Below are 15,009 nucleotides of genomic sequence, written 5' to 3'. Positions count from 1 at the left end.
CCACCTCTGCTTTGTCCCTGCAGACTTTCGCCAGAGCTCTCATGATCATTGCAAATGGTAGGAAAGCATAGTGCACTGCTCCGTGCCACGGGTGCAGGAAGGCATCTGTACCCGCTGCCCCCGGGTCTATCCTCCAACTGAAGTACTTCTGTGTCTGCGCATTCAGTCTGGATGCAAATAGATCTATACCTAAGGGTCCCCAAGTCTGCTGGATGCGCTGCAATATTAGGGGATGTAGCTTCCAGTCGCTGGAGTCTACAAGATATCGAGAATTCCAGTCTGCTATGCAGTTCTGGCTCCCTGGGAGGTATTCCGCGGTCACTGCAACGTTGTTCTGGAGGTAATAATGCCAGAAGTCCTTTGCGAGTTCCGCTAACATTCTGGATTTTGTTCCCCCTAACTTGTTGATGTAGCGGACAGCTGAGATGTTGTCCATCTTGAGCAGAAGGCAACATCTTACTTTGTCCTTCGTGAAAGCTTGAACTGCGAAGGAGCCTGCTAGAAGCTCGAGGCAGTTTATATGGAGATGCAACTCCTCGTCGGACCATCTCCCTCCTGTCTGAATGTATTCGCATCTCGCTCCCCAACCTGACCTGCTTGCATCTGATTCTATGATCAGTTCTGGGACATCCCCGAAGATCGCTCGACCGTTCCAGGCCTCCATGTTCTCTAGCCACCAATGTAGCTCTGACATGGCTTCTTGATCTAAGTCCACCTGCTGATGGTACTGCAAGCCTCCTTGAAGATGTTTGATTTTCAGTCTCTGCAATGCACGGTAATGCAATGGCCCAGGGAAAATAGCCTGAATGGAAGCTGCTAATAGGCCCACTATCCTGGCTAGATTCCGAAGCGAAATAGATCGTTTCGCTATCACTGCTCTGAGCTCCTTCTTCATAGCTCTTACTTTGTGTCCTGGGAGCTCTAGAATCACTTTCACTGTGTCCACTGTGAAGCCTAAAACTCTAACCTCTGCACCAGAGCTGAATGGGACTTCTCCAAATTTACCTGGAATCCCAGAGATGATAGGAGCTTGAATATCCATTGAACTTCTCTCGCGAGACTCTCTTTGCTGGATCCCATCACTAGAATATCGTCCAGATAGATAATCATCCGAATGCTTCTTTCCCTGATAGCTGCCGTCACCGGCTTCATCACCTTTGTGAAGGCCCAGGGTGCTGAGGCCAGCCCGAATGGTAGGCACGCAAACCGCCAGATCTCCCCTTTCCATCGGAACTGCAGATATTTCCAAAAAGGCTGCTGCTATCGGAATCGCTAGGTACGCGTCTTTGAGGTCTAGTCGCTCTAACCAATCTCCTGCACGCAATAGGTCTCAGAGGAGGTGTATACCCTCCATCTTGAAATGATTGTACTCCAACCAGCCATTCAACTCTTTTAGGTTTATGACTGGGCAAATCTTTTCCCCTCTGTGCACAAGAAACATGTTGCTGAGGAAAACCTGTCCTTCTGTGACCTCTCGCTCTATCGCTTTCTTTTCCTCTAATTTGCTCAACTCGCTGTGCAATAGTGTCTTTTCGTCCTGCGACATGTAAATGGGGGCCGGTTCTGCGTCCTGCTTTGGTACGCCTATGAAGTCTAGGTGAAGACCCACTATCGCCCTTAAAACCCAAGCATCGCTTGATAAAGCTTTCCACTGTTTCAGAAAATGGAGGGTTCTCCCTCCGATAGGAATCTCTGGTGTACTCACCGCCTGTTGTACTGGGCTGACAGAATTAACCTCTTCCTCTGCGGCCCCTTGCGTGTCTTCCTCTGGCTGGGGAAAAGGTGTCCTGTTGACGGCCTTCCCAATACTGTGCGCGTGGACCTTGAGGTCTTCTCTGATAGTTATAGCGACCGGAGGAGCGACCTCTGAAACGTCTGGTCCCAGCAAAAACACGCCCAGGGAAAATCTTTTTTATAGAGTTCTGGGCTTTTTCAAGAGCTGTATATGTACCTACAAATTGGGCCATCTCCTTCGCGAAGGCCTCTCCGAAAAGAAGGCCCTTGGCACCCTCTCCCGCTTCATATGTGGCCAGGTCAGTAAGTTTACTGTCAATTTTCAGGAGGACACCCCTCCTCCTCTCCAAAGAGAGGGCACAGTTAACGTTACCCACCAGACAAATTGCTCTTTGCGCCCAGTTCCCTAGCTCTTGATTATCAACTGGGATACCTGTGTCCTTTGACTTTTTGACCAAGTCCATTATTTTGGCTAATGGACCTGCTAGGTCCAGAAGTTTATCCTGGCACCCTTTCCAGGCGCGATCGACACCCTTCCGGATGTCTTTCGCAGATTTGGTCACAAAGGTGACCATCTTCGGGTCCAAGTCTGGAGTGTCTGAGTGTCTGCCAGCTTGCCAGGCAGCTCGGGTCTTGGACATTCTGCCCGCATGCGGGATCTAACTTCCCTGTCCAGTGGCTTCCGGATGTGTTGAGCCATTTACAGTGCCACTTTAGGGGAGGGCACCCATTCGGAAGACCTCGGGTGCCTAATGGTCTCCGGATCAAACATATCAAGTATGTTGTCTTCCTCTTCGGGAACTTCTTGTGGAATGTGTTGAATGGGTTGAAGAATGTCTTCTTCCTCCTCTTCGCCGCCTTCATGGTCGGGGGCGTATCCCTCTTCATAATCCCCTGAATTGTCCACCCCTGGGCAGGGGGTCTGTTGTGGCTGTCAGCCAATTTAGCTAGAAAGGATTCTTTCAGTCTGGCGACAGGGTCGCTCTGGTCTTGGGGAACAGTGTTAACCCTATCCTTTGTGCCCGATGGGGTCAAAGAGTCTGCGCTCTTCCAGGCCTTCTTACACCCCTGATTTTCAACCCTCTTCTGAGGGTGTCCAGCCGATGACCCTTCCCCAGGGCTGTCTGCCCGTCTTTTTCTTGCTGTGAGCTGTTCCTTCTGCTCAGCCATGTATGCTTCCAGCATCTCTAAACTCTGCGTCAGAGGTTGCACCCCCTGAGAGACCGCCTGAGACAGCGAATTCCCCAGTACCCTCTTGAAGCTGAGGGATAAATCCGAATCTTGCCAGGGGGGCTCCTCCCCCTCTTGTTCACTCCACTCTGGAGTAGTGGACTGAGAATCCACAGGGTGCGATGAATGAGCCATGAAAACTGTGTCAGCAGAGCTGACTTTCTGGGAATCGGCTTAAATGGAGGCTCCAAACAGAGATCAATCAACTGTGTGCCTTCTAGCTTATGCAACTGCACGTTATGTGCCCTGTATCACTGTCAGGTCGTCAGGTCGTCGCTTTCCTCATATATAAATTCCTGACAAAATAGTTTTTTTTTTTCTAAACTATTCCACAAGTGCCCGCACGTCTCGCCGCTCCGTTTTGCTAATATCCAATGCGAAAACGAGCATTGGGAAACGTGCATGCAGGGAAGGCTCCGCGGCACTGTTCTGCTGGGTCTCAGCGCTCACCATGTTCGGAGGCGCGAGACGTCCCTGCGCATGCGCGTAGGGACAGAGTGCCGCCGGGACCGAGCACTACTGGGCCCGTTGGCGCGAAAACGGGTACGCGACTCTGTGGAGAACGGGGCGGCTGCCTAAAGCGAGCGGCTTTGCCCGCAGCTCCGCCCCACCTCTACTCCGAGCTACGTTCTGACAACCTCTTCAGATACGGCGAAATAAACTTATACTCGTTAAAGTTATGTTTTGAAGTGCTGATATGGCAGTATTAAAAGAAAGTCAAGCATAATGCGAACCTCCTGTCTTGTCATTGAATCAAATGGTACCGTCGAGCAGTTCATGAACAACAATAAAAGAAAAATCCTGATTGCTCACCTTACAAGGCACCCTCAGAGATCATGTTTGGACATACTATTCAAACATGTTTGCCACACCTCACCCTGCCTGAAGAGGCCTACACTGATGATCGAGCCATGGGGGAACAGGTTGCCAAGGAGGGAATGAAGTGTCAAGCTGACGTCAAGAGAAATGCGTGTGAGACGACCCTGCAAAAGGGGGACACTGTAGTAGTGCGACAGCCTCTTACCTACAAACACACTGCTGTCTGTCATAGTGATCCATTGATGATTAAAAACGTTAATGGTTCTCTAGTCACCGTGGAGGATGGACAGCGACAAGTGGCCAGGAACTCCTCTCATTTTGAGAGAATAATCAGGAAAGTAGTGAGAAGATCAGAAGTTGAAGATACCAAGAAGGAGGAGTCTGATGTCTCATGTGACGGAGATGTAGAAGAGTTTGGCAGTGACAATTGGGACCCACCTACGGGGCCAGACCTGGAGAGGGTCCAGGTGAGCCCTTCTGGCTGACTACAGAGAGCCAGAAGTATTAGTATAAAAAGGGGGAAGGTTATAATGTTGTGAAGCCAGTACCATTATCATGTGACATGGGAGGGATGGCAGGAAGGCAAGTGAAGCAGGGTGGGCAGAGAGATAGGGGTTTTCAGTTACAGAGAAACATTGTAAAGATGTGTTACTCTCCCACTCTGTTTCAGCGCCTGATTCCTGGGTTGGGTGATGTAGTGTGGGCACCAGAGTGGTGCAGGTTGGGTTCACTCCCTCAATCCCGCCCGACACTATATCTAATCATAATACTTTGTTTTTAATTTATTAACTGCTGTCCTCTGTATTTACGCCAGTCTGCAGGGGCTAATATCCTAAAAGAATGCGATTTAAAGATTTTCACGTACACGTTCCCCAGTGGTGGCTTTTGGGACGATTAGAATAGTAAGGCTCAGAAATTAGGCAAAAGAGAATGGAAGTGCTGTTATACATCATTGCCTTTGGGATACATTTTCTTCTCCACACCTCTGACGGTTCACCATATGATACGATATGATATGATATGATATGATAGGATATAAGTCATTTATAACACGCCTTTACACAAGGGTTTCTAGGCACGACAAGACAAGGGAGGGAAGACAGGGTGGACAAAACAAATGATCTTACTAGGCCTTGTGTCATTCAGATTTTGCAAGTGCGATACGTAAAGTGTGAGGGGACAGGGGAGGGGAAGTGCAAGGGGGAGGGAAGGGGGATGTGCAATTAGTGCAGCATTGCTCTGGGTAAGTGCAGCCAGGGCAGTACGGCTCTGGGTAAGTGCAAGGAGTCAGGGGACTGTAGGGTTCCAGATACAGCCCCTAAGTGTTCGGTAGGCCCGGAGGCAGTGCAGAGGCTGCTAGTCGTGTAGGAGCCTCGTACCAGTGAGACTCTGAGGGTAGCCAGGCAACCAGTCAGCGCAGCAGACAGGTGGGTCAGCAGGAGAGAGAGAGTGAACCTGAGAAGCGGGTCCTTTAAGACGAGGTAGCAGTATCTGAGATGGATGGGGATGCAGAACGTACTCAGACATCAATAATCAGACCGATTCAGAAAGTTGGCAATACATGCAACTGTTTTATTAATAATTATATAAAACAGGGAGTTATAGCGTTCATCAACGGATGTTTGCGCGATTTCTCTCAAAGCATTTAATGAAAAACACAACTTTTATACTAAAAATGTGTCACTGCTGATGTCATACTACAGCAAAGTCAGAAAAACTACTAGGGGATATGAGAGGCTTAAGAAAAATCTACATATTACTTTATATATGGGGTTGGGTTGTGATTGGGTCTCTAAGGTCAGGTGGGCAACTAAGCCCATCCCAAGTGCAAGTCATCTTCTGTGTCATGAAATTATACGACATCCTATTGGCGTCTCAAACTATAGGGCTCTGTACTACGTGGCCCTCTATGATTGGTTGGCACACTTGTACCCTTTTGGAATATTCCACTCACTAGCAGCATGCAAGCTGGCCCCACAGGTGCCGGGAGGGGCGACCTGGTCATGCCTCCCCACCCAATTAGCCCCAAATCCATCATCACTCCTGTGGTCTGTCGTTCAATTAAGGCTTTGAACTTGGCCTTGTAGAGGCTCACTGTGCCTGGGAATCAAAAGGAGTGAAGGCGTGGCCTTATCTTCTGGTTTCGGTGTAGCTCGATCCAATGTCTATTTTCATTTTACCATGTGACTGTAGACCACTTTTTGAGCTCATACGTTGGATTATAATACCATTAAATCAAGAAATCATGGCACTCTCAGTGGTTTTCATTAAACCTCAAACAGGGGCTCAGCATTCTTCTCAGGTTCATGTATGTTCCCGAGCAGATAACCAGGCTCTCTGTGGCCCCGACTCTTGACACTGGGCCAGGCAAGCCTTCTGAATCTTCCTTCACTGTCAGCTTATTTTATTCAACTGCGCCATACTTCCAGCCCTATCATGCACGTGGTTTCAAGTTTGCTAAAGTGCAGTGTGGAACATCCAGAGTCTATACATTCCTATACATACATATATATATATATATACATTGGCGCATCGCCTGCAGTCTATTCACTACGCAGCCAGCCTCATGATTACTTTGTCTACTTTCATTACTGCGTCTGTACAATTGTAAAATGGTTTTGCATTTTCTTCAGTGCTTCTTCACACGTGCAATCTTCATTTCGATCCCGAATTGTAGCTTACTTCGATACTTCGTCATCAGATTCTCCATAAGGTCTATATTCTTTCTTCATTGGCATCTCTTCTAGGTGCGTCATTTCTACTTCGTGTGATGTCACCAGTCTTCTTTTATCACTCATTTTCACACTTCTTCTGGGACTTCCTTCAGAAGACCGTTATTTCTTCATGAATGCATGTAGGGTTTTCTCAATGGATACCTTGTTTCAAGGATTCTTTGCGGTATGGGCACCCTCACTGGTATTGTGCATGTCACAATTTCCAGTTCCTAACATATAGGCAACATGGGGACGAGGCTTCCAGTAGAGGTACTTGGCTCCTCCTCTACACTCCCCCCTCTGGGCGATTCATCGACTACTCTCCCGTCAGTCTTCAAATCCAGATTTCAAATCCACTCTAGGGGAGGGCACCCATTCGGAAGACCTCAGGTGCCTATTGGTCTCCGGATCAAACATATCAAGTATGTTGTCTTCCTCTTCGGGAACTTCTTGTGGAATGTGTTGAATGGGTTGAAGAATGTCTTCTTCCTCCTCTTCGCCGCCTTCATCGTCGGGGGCGTATCCCTCTTCATAATCCCCTGAATTGTCCACCCCTGGGCAGGGGGTCTGTTGTGGCTGTCAGCCAATTTAGCTAGAAAGGCTTCTTTCAGTCTGGCGACAGGGTCGCTCTGGTCTTGGGGAACAGTGTTAACCCTATCCTTTGTGCCCGATGGCGTCAAAGAGTCTGCGCTCTTCCAGGCCTTCTTACACCCCTGATTTTCAACCCTCTTCTGAGGGTGTCCAGCCGATGACCCTTCCCCAGGGCTGTCTGCCCGTCTTTTTCTTGCTGTGAGCTGTTCCTTCTGCTCAGCCATGTATGCTTCCAGCATCTCTAAACTCTGCGTCAGAGGTTGCACCCCCTGAGAGACCGCCTGAGACAGCGAATTCCCCAGTACCCTCTTGAAGCTGAGGGATAAATCCGAATCTTGCCAGGGGGGCTCCTCCCCCTCTTGTTCACTCCACTCTGGAGTAGTGGACTGAGAATCCACAGGGTGCGATGAATGAGCCATGAAAACTGTGTCAGCAGAGCTGACTTTCTGGGAATCGGCTTAAATGGAGGCTCCAAACAGAGATCAATCAACTGTGTGCCTTCTAGCTTATGCAACTGCACGTTATGTGCCCTGTATCACTGTCAGGTCGTCAGGTCGTCGCTTTCCTCATATATAAATTCCTGACAAAATAGTTTTTTTTTTTCTAAACTATTCCACAAGTGCCCGCACGTCTCGCCGCTCCGTTTTGCTAATATCCAATGCGAAAACGAGCATTGGGAAACGTGCATGCAGGGAAGGCTCCGCGGCACTGTTCTGCTGGGTCTCAGCGCTCACCATGTTCGGAGGCGCGAGACGTCCCTGCGCATGCGCGTAGGGACAGAGTGCCGCCGGGACCGAGCACTACTGGGCCCGTTGGCGCGAAAACGGGTACGCGACTCTGTGGAGAACGGGGCGGCTGCCTAAAGCGAGCGGCTTTGCCCGCAGCTCCGCCCCACCTCTACTCCGAGCTACGTTCTGACAACCTCTTCAGATACGGCGAAATAAACTTATACTCGTTAAAGTTATGTTTTGAAGTGCTGATATGGCAGTATTAAAAGAAAGTCAAGCATAATGCGAACCTCCTGTCTTGTCATTGAATCAAATGGTACCGTCGAGCAGTTCATGAACAACAATAAAAGAAAAATCCTGATTGCTCACCTTACAAGGCACCCTCAGAGATCATGTTTGGACATACTATTCAAACATGTTTGCCACACCTCACCCTGCCTGAAGAGGCCTACACTGATGATCGAGCCATGGGGGAACAGGTTGCCAAGGAGGGAATGAAGTGTCAAGCTGACGTCAAGAGAAATGCGTGTGAGACGACCCTGCAAAAGGGGGACACTGTAGTAGTGCGACAGCCTCTTACCTACAAACACACTGCTGTCTGTCATAGTGATCCATTGATGATTAAAAACGTTAATGGTTCTCTAGTCACCGTGGAGGATGGACAGCGACAAGTGGCCAGGAACTCCTCTCATTTTGAGAGAATAATCAGGAAAGTAGTGAGAAGATCAGAAGTTGAAGATACCAAGAAGGAGGAGTCTGATGTCTCATGTGACGGAGATGTAGAAGAGTTTGGCAGTGACAATTGGGACCCACCTACGGGGCCAGACCTGGAGAGGGTCCAGGTGAGCCCTTCTGGCTGACTACAGAGAGCCAGAAGTATTAGTATAAAAAGGGGGAAGGTTATAATGTTGTGAAGCCAGTACCATTATCATGTGACATGGGAGGGATGGCAGGAAGGCAAGTGAAGCAGGGTGGGCAGAGAGATAGGGGTTTTCAGTTACAGAGAAACATTGTAAAGATGTGTTACTCTCCCACTCTGTTTCAGCGCCTGATTCCTGGGTTGGGTGATGTAGTGTGGGCACCAGAGTGGTGCAGGTTGGGTTCACTCCCTCAATCCCGCCCGACACTATATCTAATCATAATACTTTGTTTTTAATTTATTAACTGCTGTCCTCTGTATTTACGCCAGTCTGCAGGGGCTAATATCCTAAAAGAATGCGATTTAAAGATTTTCACGTACACGTTCCCCAGTGGTGGCTTTTGGGACGATTAGAATAGTAAGGCTCAGAAATTAGGCAAAAGAGAATGGAAGTGCTGTTATACATCATTGCCTTTGGGATACATTTTCTTCTCCACACCTCTGACGGTTCACCATATGATACGATATGATATGATATGATAGGATATAAGTCATTTATAACACGCCTTTACACAAGGGTTTCTAGGCACGACAAGACAAGGGAGGGAAGACAGGGTGGACAAAACAAATGATCTTACTAGGCCTTGTGTCATTCAGATTTTGCAAGTGCGATACGTAAAGTGTGAGGGGACAGGGGAGGGGAAGTGCAAGGGGGAGGGAAGGGGGATGTGCAATTAGTGCAGCATTGCTCTGGGTAAGTGCAGCCAGGGCAGTACGGCTCTGGGTAAGTGCAAGGAGTCAGGGGACTGTAGGGTTCCAGATACAGCCCCTAAGTGTTCGGTAGGCCCGGAGGCAGTGCAGAGGCTGCTAGTCGTGTAGGAGCCTCGTACCAGTGAGACTCTGAGGGTAGCCAGGCAACCAGTCAGCGCAGCAGACAGGTGGGTCAGCAGGAGAGAGAGAGTGAACCTGAGAAGCGGGTCCTTTAAGACGAGGTAGCAGTATCTGAGATGGATGGGGATGCAGAACGTACTCAGACATCAATAATCAGACCGATTCAGAAAGTTGGCAATACATGCAACTGTTTTATTAATAATTATATAAAACAGGGAGTTATAGCGTTCATCAACGGATGTTTGCGCGATTTCTCTCAAAGCATTTAATGAAAAACACAACTTTTATACTAAAAATGTGTCACTGCTGATGTCATACTACAGCAAAGTCAGAAAACCTACTAGGGGATATGAGAGGCTTAAGAAAAATCTACATATTACTTTATATATGGGGTTGGGTTGTGATTGGGTCTCTAAGGTCAGGTGGGCAACTAAGCCCATCCCAAGTGCAAGTCATCTTCTGTGTCATGAAATTATACGACATCCTATTGGCGTCTCAAACTATAGGGCTCTGTACTACGTGGCCCTCTATGATTGGTTGGCACACTTGTACCCTTTTGGAATATTCCACTCACTAGCAGCATGCAAGCTGGCCCCACAGGTGCCGGGAGGGGCGACCTGGTCATGCCTCCCCACCCAATTAGCCCCAAATCCATCATCACTCCTGTGGTCTGTCGTTCAATTAAGGCTTTGAACTTGGCCTTGTAGAGGCTCACTGTGCCTGGGAATCAAAAGGAGTGAAGGCGTGGCCTTATCTTCTGGTTTCGGTGTAGCTCGATCCAATGTCTATTTTCATTTTACCATGTGACTGTAGACCACTTTTTGAGCTCATACGTTGGATTATAATACCATTAAATCAAGAAATCATGGCACTCTCAGTGGTTTTCATTAAACCTCAAACAGGGGCTCAGCATTCTTCTCAGGTTCATGTATGTTCCCGAGCAGATAACCAGGCTCTCTGTGGCCCCGACTCTTGACACTGGGCCAGGCAAGCCTTCTGAATCTTCCTTCACTGTCAGCTTATTTTATTCAACTGCGCCATACTTCCAGCCCTATCATGCACGTGGTTTCAAGTTTGCTAAAGTGCAGTGTGGAACATCCAGAGTCTATACATTCCTATACATACATATATATATATATATACATTGGCGCATCGCCTGCAGTCTATTCACTACGCAGCCAGCCTCATGATTACTTTGTCTACTTTCATTACTGCGTCTGTACAATTGTAAAATGGTTTTGCATTTTCTTCAGTGCTTCTTCACACGTGCAATCTTCATTTCGATCCCGAATTGTAGCTTACTTCGATACTTCGTCATCAGATTCTCCATAAGGTCTATATTCTTTCTTCATTGGCATCTCTTCTAGGTGCGTCATTTCTACTTCGTGTGATGTCACCAGTCTTCTTTTATCACTCATTTTCACACTTCTTCTGGGACTTCCTTCAGAAGACCGTTATTTCTTCATGAATGCATGTAGGGTTTTCTCAATGGATACCTTGTTTCAAGGATTCTTTGCGGTATGGGCACCCTCACTGGTATTGTGCATGTCACAATTTCCAGTTCCTAACATATAGGCAACATGGGGACGAGGCTTCCAGTAGAGGTACTTGGCTCCTCCTCTACACTCCCCCCTCTGGGCGATTCATCGACTACTCTCCCGTCAGTCTTCAAATCCAGATTTCAAATCCACTCTAGGGGAGGGCACCCATTCGGAAGACCTCAGGTGCCTATTGGTCTCCGGATCAAACATATCAAGTATGTTGTCTTCCTCTTCGGGAACTTCTTGTGGAATGTGTTGAATGGGTTGAAGAATGTCTTCTTCCTCCTCTTCGCCGCCTTCATCGTCGGGGGCGTATCCCTCTTCATAATCCCCTGAATTGTCCACCCCTGGGCAGGGGGTCTGTTGTGGCTGTCAGCCAATTTAGCTAGAAAGGCTTCTTTCAGTCTGGCGACAGGGTCGCTCTGGTCTTGGGGAACAGTGTTAACCCTATCCTTTGTGCCCGATGGCGTCAAAGAGTCTGCGCTCTTCCAGGCCTTCTTACACCCCTGATTTTCAACCCTCTTCTGAGGGTGTCCAGCCGATGACCCTTCCCCAGGGCTGTCTGCCCGTCTTTTTCTTGCTGTGAGCTGTTCCTTCTGCTCAGCCATGTATGCTTCCAGCATCTCTAAACTCTGCGTCAGAGGTTGCACCCCCTGAGAGACCGCCTGAGACAGCGAATCCCCCAGTACCCTCGTGAAGCTGAGGGATAAATCCGAATCTTGCCAGGGGGGCTCCTCCCCCTCTTGTTCACTCCACTCTGGAGTAGTGGACTGAGAATCCACAGGGTGCGATGAATGAGCCATGAAAACTGTGTCAGCAGAGCTGACTTTCTGGGAATCAGCTTAAATGGAGGCTCCAAACAGAGATCAATCAACTGTGTGCCTTCTAGCTTATGCAACTGCACGTTATGTGCCCTGTATCACTGTCAGGTCGTCAGGTCGTCGCTTTCCTCATATATAAATTCCTGACAAAATAGTTTTTTTTTTTCTAAACTATTCCACAAGTGCCCGCACGTCTCGCCGCTCCGTTTTGCTAATATTCAATGCGAAAACGAGCATTGGGAAACGTGCATGCAGGGAAGGCTCCGCGGCACTGTTCTGCTGGGTCTCAGCGCTCACCGTGTTCGGAGGCGCGAGACGTCCCTGCGCATGCGCGTAGGGACGGAGTGCCGCCGGGACCGAGCACTACTGGGCCCGTTGGCGCGAAAACGGGTACGCGACTCTGTGGAGAACGGGGCGGCTGCCTAAAGCGAGCGGCTTTGCCCGCAGCTCCGCCCCACCTCTACTCCGAGCTACGTTCTGACAACCTCTTCAGATACGGCGCAATAAACTTATACTCGTGCGCACGCGCCGCCAACAGCGCTACTTCGTTAATGCATTCTATAGTAATGTAACATCAAAGGATATCTACAAATGTCTATACACCCTGTAGGCGCACATAAATCTCCAAACATAAACACACATAAAAAACAGTACTAATCTTTTGTATGGCAGCAAAACGAAAGAGGAAGTACCTAGGGGTGAGAGAGTTTATACCCCGACTGGGCACTGATTGGTGCAAGGACAGAGGTCAGGACTACAGAAGGCCTCAGGTGGATGGGAGTTGTAGTTTCTGGAACTCATTTCAAGTTGTTTAAGAAAATGGAACTTGTAACTTTGATTTGGTTCTTTTGATTTTCTGATGAGATACCAAGAAAAAAAAAAAAAAGTTAAAGTTATGTTTTGAAGTGCTGATATGGCAGTATTAAAAGAAGGTCAAGCATAATGCGAACCTCCTGTCTTGTCATTGAATCAAATGGTACCGTCGAGCAGTTCATGAACAACAATAAAAGAAAAATCCTGATTGCTCACCTTACAAGGCACCCTCAGAGATCATGTTTGGACATACTATTCAAACATGTTTGCCACACCTCACCCTGCCTGAAGAGGCCTACACTGATGATCGAGCCATGGGGGAACAGGTTGCCAAGGAGGGAATGAAGTGTCAAGCTGACGTCAAGAGAAATGCGTGTGAGACGACCCTGCAAAAGGGGGACACTGTAGTAGTGCGACAGCCTCTTACCTACAAACACACTGCTGTCTGTCATAGTGATCCATTGATGATTAAAAACGTTAATGGTTCTCTAGTCACCGTGGAGGATGGACAGCGACAAGTGGCCAGGAACTCCTCTCATTTTGAGAGAATAATCAGGAAAGTAGTGAGAAGATCAGAAGTTGAAGATACCAAGAAGGAGGAGTCTGATGTCTCATGTGACGGAGATGTAGAAGAGTTTGGCAGTGACAATTGGGACCCACCTACGGGGCCAGACCTGGAGAGGGTCCAGGTGAGCCCTTCTGGCTGACCACAGAGAGCCAGAAGTATTAGTATAAAAAGGGGGAAGGTTATAATGTTGTGAAGCCAGTACCATTATCATGTGACATGGGAGGGATGGCAGGAAGGCAAGTGAAGCAGGGTGGGCAGAGAGATAGGGGTTTTCAGTTACAGAGAAACATTGTAAAGATGTGTTACTCTCCCACTCTGTTTCAGCGCCTGATTCCTGGGTTGGGTGATGTAGTGTGGGCACCAGAGTGGTGCAGGTTGGGTTCACTCCCTCAATCCCGCCCGACACTATATCTAATCATAATACTTTGTTTTTAATTTATTAACTGCTGTCCTCTGTATTTACGCCAGTCTGCAGGGGCTAATATCCTAAAGAATGCGATTTAAAGATTTTCACGTACACGTTCCCCAGTGGTGGCTTTTGGGACGATTAGAATAGTAAGGCTCAGAAATTAGGCAAAAGAGAATGGAAGTGCTGTTATACATCATTGCCTTTGGGATACATTTTCTTCTCCACACCTCTGACGGTTCACCATATGATACGATATGATATGATATGATAGGATATAAGTCATTTATAACACGCCTTTACACAAGGGTTTCTAGGCACGACAAGACAAGGGAGGGAAGACAGGGTGGACAAAACAAATGATCTTACTAGGCCTTGTGTCATTCAGATTTTGCAAGTGCGATACGTAAAGTGTGAGGGGACAGGGGAGGGGAAGTGCAAGGGGGAGGGAAGGGGGATGTGCAATTAGTGCAGCATTGCTCTGGGTAAGTGCAGCCAGGGCAGTACGGCTCTGGGTAAGTGCAAGGAGTCAGGGGACTGTAGGGTTCCAGATACAGCCCCTAAGTGTTCGGTAGGCCCGGAGGCAGTGCAGAGGCTGCTGGTCGTGTAGGAGCCTCGTACCAGTGAGACTCTGAGGGTAGCCAGGCAACCAGTCAGCGCAGCAGACAGGTGGGTCAGCAGGAGAGAGAGAGTGAACCTGAGAAGCAGGTCCTTTAAGACGAGGTAGCAGTATCTGAGATGGATGGGGATGCAGAACGTACTCAGACATCAATAATCAGACCGATTCAGAAAGTTGGCAATACATGCAACTGTTTTATTAATAATTATATAAAACAGGGAGTTATAGCGTTCATCAACGGATGTTTGCGCGATTTCTCTCAAAGCATTTAATGAAAAACACAACTTTTACACTAAAAATGTGTCACTGCTGATGTCATACTACAGCAAAGTCAGAAAACCTACTAGGGGATATGAGAGGCTTAAGAAAAATCTACATATTACTTTATATATGGGGTTGGGTTGTGATTGGGTCTCTAAGGTCAGGTGGGAAACTAAGCCCATCCCAAGTGCAAGTCATCTTCTGTGTCATGAAATTATACGACATCCTATTGGCGTCTCAAACTATAGGGCTCTGTACTACGTGGCCCTCTATGATTGGTTGGCACACTTGTACCCTTTTGGAATATTCCACTCACTAGCAGCATGCAAGCTGGCCCCACAGGTGCCGGGAGGGGCGACCTGGTCATGCCTCCCCACCCAATTAGCCCCAAATCCATCATCACTCCTGTGGTCT

The sequence above is a fragment of the Ambystoma mexicanum genome, chromosome 4q (assembly GCF_040938575.1).
Source record: "Ambystoma mexicanum isolate Mex_15411 chromosome 4q, UKY_AmexF1_1, whole genome shotgun sequence".
NCBI lineage: Eukaryota > Metazoa > Chordata > Amphibia > Caudata > Ambystomatidae > Ambystoma > Ambystoma mexicanum.
Note: the sequence above shows the minus strand (reverse complement) of the source record.